Genomic DNA, 9,604 nt, shown 5'->3' with positions numbered 1-9,604 from the left:
AATCGTTCGATTAATCAGAAGAAAAAAAAATATATCTGCATAAATTGCGATTCAGAGTAGCAGCAATCTTTAACAGGTGGATGTTCGGTTGGTGTCTGTTCGATCTAGGAAGGAGGTTAAACTCAATGGCGTGTAATAATCGGAACTGCATCAAATCATCATCATCGCTCTAATCATCATCAATTGATTTTGAAATCGGTTCATGTATTAATCAAATAGGTAATCGATTCATATATTTTCTCTTAATTTCTTTAATCCATTTATAATTTCTGTATAACTAATTGGTAGAGCATTAGCAATAATTTAATAATGTTATTGGTGGTTTGGTGATGGTAATCGATTGGAAAGTTTTATTGAATGGAAGTCCTAAATAGGAACAGCAAGTGGTAGCAGCATCTTGTAAGTGCAGGTCTAGTAATGGTTGTTGGTAACCGGATCAAATCAGATGTAGAATTCGAACACAGAAATCATTAGGTAAATATTCAGGTATGATTCTCAATTATCTTCATTAACTAGTAGAAGTAATGTTTGCTGATGGTTCTTGTATTGAATAGAACACAGAACTCAAATATAGCAGTACTAAACCGAAAACAGTTGTGATTAATAGTCTGGTTCGATTTCTTTCTTTGATTTATTTATTTAATTAATTATTTTATAAAGGAAAATCCATTAGCAACAGCAGGTTATACATGATATATGGTGATGTTGGTTTTGATCGTGGTGATGGTTCATGTTTGAACATAAACAGGAAATCATTGATGATGGTTATGTTTGTACCTGACTGAAAAAGGAAAGAAGCAGCTGCCCTGGTGGTTTATGGTAATTGCAGAAATAACCAGGAAGACAGAAACGATTCGAGTATTTTGCAGGAGGTGATGATTTGCAGGTGTTTATTGACCAGGAGGTAATGTTGAAACAATAATCAAATAGTAGCGAGCAGCTCAAGTAACTTATGAAATTGAGTTGTAACGGTTTTGATGATGGAAATTTTGGGATGGTGATCATGGGTCCTTGAACCATGCTAGCAATAGTTAGCCATAAATGATGGTGTTTTGATTTAATGGTTTTACAACTAGACAGTTAAAAGTGGTGGTGAGTTGAGGTTGTAGGTGAAGCTCATGGTTTGAATGTGGTGAGAGTGGAAGGGTGTTCCTTTGTTGGATGGAAATCGAAAGAGAGAATATATAGAATGATGGTGCTGGTTTGTGGGTATGTATCATCTCTAAGATAAGAGTTTTTAAGAGTTGATATTTGTATGAGACGTATCTTGTATGTATGTGAAGATTGATGATTCGATTTTTAGAATAAGATAAAAGGTACCCTGTGCTTGATTGAATTAGGTAGCATTTATAATTGAATAAGTGTTGTTTTATTGTGTGTGGTAGTCGACAGAGTTTTCAATCAAGAGCAAAAGGCACAACCAAAAATATAAAGTTGATAAAGACAATTCGTTGGTATTAATAAAGTTGACTTCTTTCCATAATAAGATTAGAGAAAAGGAAAAAAAAAATTTGGATTGTGATGTTAAACACACTCATATCATTTATCTGACCTTTAATTTATACAAGATTAATAATTATAATAAATTAATATTAATAATAATAATACTTTTAATAATAAAATACTAATAATGATAACAAAAATAATAATATTAATGTTAAGATAATAATACTAATAAATAATAATAATGATAACTATAATAATAATAATTTTTAATTTTAATTGTAATATTAATAGTAAATATATTATTAATACCAAATTTGCTAGTAGTAATAATATTTAATAATAATATTAGTACTAATATAGGTAATACATGTTACTTGTATCAAATTTACATATATATGATAACATTACTAATACTAATATTAATACTAACGTAAATTTTAATATTAACAATAATAATAAAAATAATAATATTGATATAACAATCATATTTTCAACTTGTAATTTATTATATTATACATTATTGATTATGTAAAATTTGATAATTTTAATATGTATATAATAACCTATTTTGAATATTAAATTTGCAGAAATCATATATATTATTTTACATATTTAAGTACAATTTATAGTTCGTGAATCGTCGAAAGTGGTCGAAGGTAAATGAATTCATGAAAATAGTTCCAAAATTTTGAGATTCAGTTGAATAAATTCTGCTTATCATGTCGAAACCATATACGAATAAAGTTTAAATTTGGTCGGAAATTCTCGGGTCATCACATTTAATGCGTTCATTACCATTGAACATAAAATCCTAGGAATTCACCTTGAATTCATTAGGTCACCTGAACCAAATCGGGTGTCAACCGTAAGAACGGTGGTTGCATAGCATGATCGAAGACAGGACCTTGTGCCAGACCGAAAAAACTATAGGGTGATCTTTACTATTGCTCCTACAAAGGATAGTAATTGCATCCGACACGATATAGACCATAATTAGAAGCATGTCACGGGACATTGCCTTAACAGTTGCTTGTTCAACGCTTTCCTTTACAACCGGACTGTAGTTTACCGAAAGGTAATATACGGAACAAGTAAACTGGACGTGTTGCTTTCCCAATACAAGGTTAGCAAGTGGGTGACACAAAACCACAAGTTTTGAGCTAAAATTTTCAAATCTGAAACCCACAAAAACAATTTGCAAACACCGGTGAAGGGTTATTTCGGTAAACTTATCTAGGGTAAAAGCTAGATTTAATTTTCAAAAGATCAAATGTTTTCATAATGATCTAATTTCCTTAAGGATCTAAATTTTCATAGTCATGTGGGACTGTAAACCACAACGTTACTATCATTGTTTATACCGCCAAATCAAAATCACTGATGTACAAAGTGTGAAGAATAAAGAAGTGATTCTAGTATTTTTATTTCAAGACTATATTGCTTGAGGACAAGCAACGCTCAAGTGTGGGAATATTTGATAATGCTAAAAACGAACATATATTTCATAGCATTATCCCTCAAGAAAGACAAGCTTTTAGTTGCAATTGTTCTATTTACAAGTGATATTCGTTTAAATAATAAAAGATGAAGACAAAAGACAGATTCGACGAATTGAAGACGCAAACGACCAAAAAGCTCAAAAATACAAAGTACAATCAAAGTGGTTCAAATTATTGATGAGAAACGTCTAAAAGATACAAGATACGAGCCGCAAAACGCAAAGTACAAGATATTAAATTGTACGCAAGGACGTTCGAAAATCCGGAACCGGGACCAGAGTCAACTCTCAACGCTCGACGCAACGGACTAAAAATTACAAGTCAACTATGCACATAAATATAATATAATATATAAATAATTCTTAAAATTATATATATATATATATATATATATATATATATATATATATATATATATATATTATATTATATATATAAACCGTCGGCAAATAAACAAACAAAAGCATGTGAGCTGTAAAAGAAGGCCATGCGATCGCATGGCCAGAAGGCACAAATGCCATGCGATCGCATGGTGAACAGTATCAGCCCACATCCTATAAAAAGCAACGAATTCAGTCGAATGTATACACATATTTTCAATCTCTCTCTCACACACACACACACACATATATATATATATATATATATATATATATATATATATATATATATATATATATATATATATATATATATATATATATATATTATTATTTTAATTTTAATTTTAATTTAAGATTAATAATAATAAGGGTATGTTAGCGAATGTTGTAAGTGTGTAAGTCGAAATTCTGTCCGTGTAACGCTACGCTATTATTAATCATTGTAAGTTATGTTCAACCTTTTTAAATTAATGTCTCGTAGCTAAGTTATTATTATGATTATTTAATGCCGAAGCAATCGTGATGTTGGGCTAAAATATTAAAGACGGGATAATTGGGCTTTGTACCATAATTGGGGTTTGGACAAAATAACGACACTTGTGGAAATTAGACTATGGGCTATTAATGGGCTTTATATTAACTAAATGATACCTCGTTAATTTAATATATAGACTTATAATTTGACGTATTTATATATAACCACATACGCTTGACTGGGTACGGTGGGCGGGATATCTATAAATACCAATAATTATTCATTTGACCGGATACGGGGATGGATTAATAATCAATAGACTTGTTGAAACATGGGTGAATTACATACAAGGGTAATTGGTGTAATTGTTAACAAAGTAATAAAACCTTGGATTATACGCAGTCGATAACCTGGTGTATTCATTAAACAAAGTATTAAGACCTTGTTACAGTTCGAATCCCCAATTAGTTGGAATATTTGACTTCGGGTATAAGGATAATTTGACGAAGACTCTCGCACTTTATATTTATGACTGATGGACTATTATGGACAAAACTGTATGGACATATTGAATAATCCAGGACAAAGGACAATTAACCCATGGTAATAAACTAAAATCAACACGTCGAACATCATGATTATGGAAGTTTAAATAAGCATAATTCCTTTATTTCATATTTTATCGCACTTTTATTTACTGTCATTTTATTTAATTTCACTTTTAATTATCGTACTTTTTAATTATCGCAATTTTATTTATTGTCATTTTATTTATCGCATTTTAATTTATCACAATTTCATTTATCGTTATTTACTTTACGCTTTAAATTAAGTTATTTTTATTTTTAGTATTTTACATTAGGTTTTAACTGCGACTAAAGTTTTAAAATCGACAAACCGGTCATTAAACGGTAAAAACCTCCTTTTATAATAATAATACTACTTATATATATATTTATATATTTACAAATATAGTTTTAAAAATATAGCGTTAAACTTGGCTAGATCCCTGTGGAACGAACCGGACTTACTAAAAACTACACTACTGTACGATTAGGTACACTGCCTATAAGTGTTGTAGTAAGGTTTAGGTATATCTACTCTATAAATAAATAAATAACTTGTGTAAAATTGTATCGTATTTAATAGTATTTCGCAATAAAAATATAACTATTTCGTATACACCTCTACGCACATCAAGTATTTTTGGCGCCGCTGCTGGGGAATCTGCTTAAACGACTACATACACGAACATGTTGACTTCGAGGCCTCAGATTTTGCTTGGTGTGATCCAGAAACCGATAAGTTTGAATTTATCACGACCGAAAAAGAATGGCATGAAATTGTCGGGAGAGCCTTACTCAAATGCAACCGAATCGAGTTGTATTGTATTGGTATTTAGACCCGACAATTCAACACCCGACCTCATCCTCACCTCCCGCACAACAGTAGCAATGAGGGTTACGTGAGTGACGACACGATCGGGTCGTATTAAAGTTGTTTTTTATTTTATTTTTAGGACTTTGTAATCGTTTTTATTTTATTTTAGGACTTTGTAATGTTTTTATTTTTATTTTTAGGACTTTGTAATGTTTTTTTTTTTTTTTTTTTTAGGAATTGTAATGGTTTTATTTTTATTTTTAGGAATTTGTAATGTTTTTTATTAATAAAACTTTTATTTTTAGAATTTTAATTGTTATATATAAGTTAATAATATAAAAGTTTAATATAAAAAATAGAGGTGGGACCAAGTGATGGGTACGTCATGGATGTTAGCAGTTTGTGATTGGTTAGTGATGAGAAGAAGGTGCTGATGTGGCACTGATGTGGCAGTCAATGATCCTATGACAGACCGTCATGGTTAAGAATGGTCTTATCATCAATCAAAATTTTAGTCATTATTATGCCAATATACAATTAATGGTACAGTGAAAATTAATTATATTTTAATATCTCTTAACAAAGTGTTTTCGATATTTAATTGTTTGTAATTCTCATATTTGAAAGTACATCAAAAATTAAAGTAGTATTAAACAACTAGTTTGGTAAGTCCGCATTTTGCTACGGAGATCAAATCTACATGACTTAATTTTCAATATCCAAACCAAGTAAACATACATAATTTGAAAACTTTTGTTAATCATTAGTAAACACACGTGCATGTTTTATTCATTGGTAGTCTGAAAAACTTTCATTAAAGTGCTTAAAATACTTGTAATAAATAAATATTAACCGTTAAATAAAAGTAAATAATAATCGTATGTACTATTTATTTATACATGTTAACAATATTCTTTTAAAAGTTGTATAAACTAAAAATTTAGTGATATAGATTATAAAATAAATAAATATAAACCTAAATAATATTTATTATTATAAATAAAAATAATTAATATATGTAAAAGCTAGGGATGGCAAAATGACCCGAACCCGATGGGGAAACCCGAAACCCGTTATAATTGGGCCGGGTCTGACCCGAGTCCGTCGGGTCATGGGCCGAGTATGGGGATGGTTAAAAAAAATTCCGGGTTCGGGTTTGGGTATGGTTTTGAATACAAACCCGTTTACCCGACCCGCATACCCGTATACTCGGCCCGAAGAATTTTAATAATAATATTTATGTAAAATATTAGTATTAGTATTATATTGTTAATGTATGAAAGATTTCTCTTATTTGTTTTGAAAACGAGTATAATTTTATTTAATATAATTATATAAACAAGTTTTCGAGATGTGATATTTTATATACTTTGTGTATTTGAGTATTTTAGAAACATTTCAATCAACTTTTTGTATGTTATATTTTATGATATTTTAAACATGAAGTAGTTAAGTTATTTTTCGATATTTTGATTTGGTAACTTATTGAAAAATAGATACAGAATGACTAATCGGGTATACCCGTTTACCTGTGGAGAAACCCGAAACCCGATAATATGTAAGTAAATGGGGACCCGACGTGTTTCGGGCTGGGTTTGGGGTGAGGTTTCTTAATCGGGTTCGGGTCCGGTATTAACTAAACCCGACCCAATGCCATCCATAGTAAAAGCACACCAAAATGTATGGGTGTTTGTATCTACAGTAACTTGCTAACAATTTTTGTTAGAAATTTAGGTCATTTGCTATATACTTAGTTAAATGACCCGTAAAATTAAGGTTTTTTTAAATAATTCATTTTTAAACATACTATTATGGATAATATTTACCAAATTATTGAGAAAAATAATCAAATTATAAAATTAAAAAAGGCATAGAGCGGATAATTCAAACGAAAGCGTACCACAAATATTTTATCCGAAATATATGCGTTTGAAATAATCAAAGATAAACTACAAACATATTGATGTACTTAACTTAGACATAACAAATCAATTATTTTCATTCTCCTACCACCTTCTTCCAATTTTCATCATAATTAAAATTTTCTTTGTCATAAATGTTTACACTACAACCCTTTTATTAAGATATCTAGTTCTAAGACATATGTAACGTAGTTAGACTCGTAATAATAATAATAATAATAATAATAATAATAATAATAATAATAATAATAATAATAATAATAATAATAATAAAACCAAAGGGTCATTGGCCTAGCGGTTTAATGACCCGTCCTAATCCATCTGGACGAATACATTACATTTGGTTACATCGCGAGGTATTTGACCTTTATATGATACATTTTATAAACATTGCATTCGTTTTTAAAAGACAGACTTTCATTACATCGAAAGTTGACAGGCATGCATATCATTTCATAATATATCAAACTATCAATCACTTAATAATAATCTTGTTGAACTCAACGACTCGAATGCAACGTATTTTGAAATATGTCATGAATGACTCCAAGTAATATCTCTAAAATGAGCAAATGCACAGCGAAAGATTTCTTTAATACCTGAGAATAAACATGCTTAAAAGTGTCAACCAAAAGGTTGGTGAGTTCATAGGTTTATCATAAGCAATAAAATTCATCATTTTGATAGACCACAAGATTTAAATACAGTACACCAATCTCGTGTACAAAATCATTTTTCATAATGCTTAGCAGAGTAGGTTCGTATCCTTTTCTCCCCCGTAGGTTGCCTCGCGATTTTTAAATAATCGTACACATATCTCGTGCATAAAAACAATACACTAACTTGTGTATAAAAATTATTCTCTCGATACATAACATTCAATTTGATTTCATTGCTCAACATGGTAACCGACCTTAACATATAATTCGCATCAATAATATCCCCAAAACAGAACATCTCGTCTGTATAATATATAAACTTTGAAGTACTAAACACCACGCCCACTAGCTCTTCCGTCTAGTGAACATTCTGGGTGAGGGTGTTAAACCCGGTAGCTACCTTTAGGATTCACGTGAATTAGGGTCATACCCATTTCTAATTCTTAGGTTACCAAGCAATAATAATCAGTGGAAATATTCACAACAATTAGTGGTAATTATAACGTCCAACTAATTCAATCATAATTAACAGAACTTCTGTCTGCATAATAATTCATTCGAGGAATGTTTTGATTGTCTATCTCGTCAAACATTTATAAAAGCATTTCATGTATTCTCAGTTCAAAATATATTTCAAAAGCATTTAGTAAAACAGTTATAAAAATAGCGCATGCATTCTCAGTCCCAAAAATGTAAAGAGTAAAATGGAGCAAATGAACTCACGATACGATATTTTGTAGTAAAAATATGCATACGACGGAACTGGACAATGCAATGTTGGCCTCAGATTCACGAACCTATATCAAGTATATATATTAACATATATAATCACATAATTTCTTCTATATATATATATATATATATATATATATATATATATATATATATATATATATTAAATATTGTAGTTGTATAAATATATATATACTTTATTTATATTTTATATCTTTAGTTATATTTTATATATACTTATTTTGTAAAATAATCAATATTCATACATATAGTTATATATATATATATATATATATATATATATATATATATATATATATATATATATATATATATTTGTAATTGGTATTATATCAAAAATCAATAATTTGTTATATGTAATAATTATATCATTAATGTTACTGTTAATAATAATAATAATAGTTATAATAATAATAATTTTACTAATAATAAAAAATGATAAAAATAATAAGGATACTTATTTTCTTAATTCATAAAGTGATAATATTAATAATAATAATAATACTTATATTAATACTACTAATGTTACGATAATAATAATAGTAATGGTAATAGAAATACTACCTCAAAGAAGTAGTCTTTTAAAAAAAATGCCCAAGTCTGGGTTTGAACCCGCGACGTCCCGCTAACCCGATAACATCCTTAACCATTACGCTATGTGTTTCAATTCTGAAATAACACCCAACTTAAATTGTTTTTAACCTTTACTTCTGCATCCTTCTTCTTCTTAAAAAAAATACCCGAGCCCAGGCTCAAACCCGCGACCTCTAGGTAATCACAAACACCACAAAACTATTGAACTATGAGTTTGTTTTGGTATAAACTTGCGTAATTATTGTTTTAATATGTATTGTCAGTTTATCAATTATCATCACCCTCACCATTAGAATCATCAACACAACAATCTTACTCCTAATCATCCAAATTATAATCATCATCATCAATATCCATACGAAAACAAATTGGTACAAGCCCAAAACGTCTAGGCCCCAATATACATCGTCCCAATAAAATTCTGAATCTTGACTCAATAATTCATACGATTTCACGGCCCAAATACTAAATCGAATTCACAACCCATGTTTGT

This window comes from Rutidosis leptorrhynchoides, chromosome 10 (assembly GCF_046630445.1).
Source record: "Rutidosis leptorrhynchoides isolate AG116_Rl617_1_P2 chromosome 10, CSIRO_AGI_Rlap_v1, whole genome shotgun sequence".
In the NCBI taxonomy this organism is placed as follows: Eukaryota; Viridiplantae; Streptophyta; class Magnoliopsida; order Asterales; family Asteraceae; genus Rutidosis; species Rutidosis leptorrhynchoides.
The sequence above is the reverse complement of the archived record's forward strand: the minus strand, read 5'-3'. Positions refer to the sequence as shown.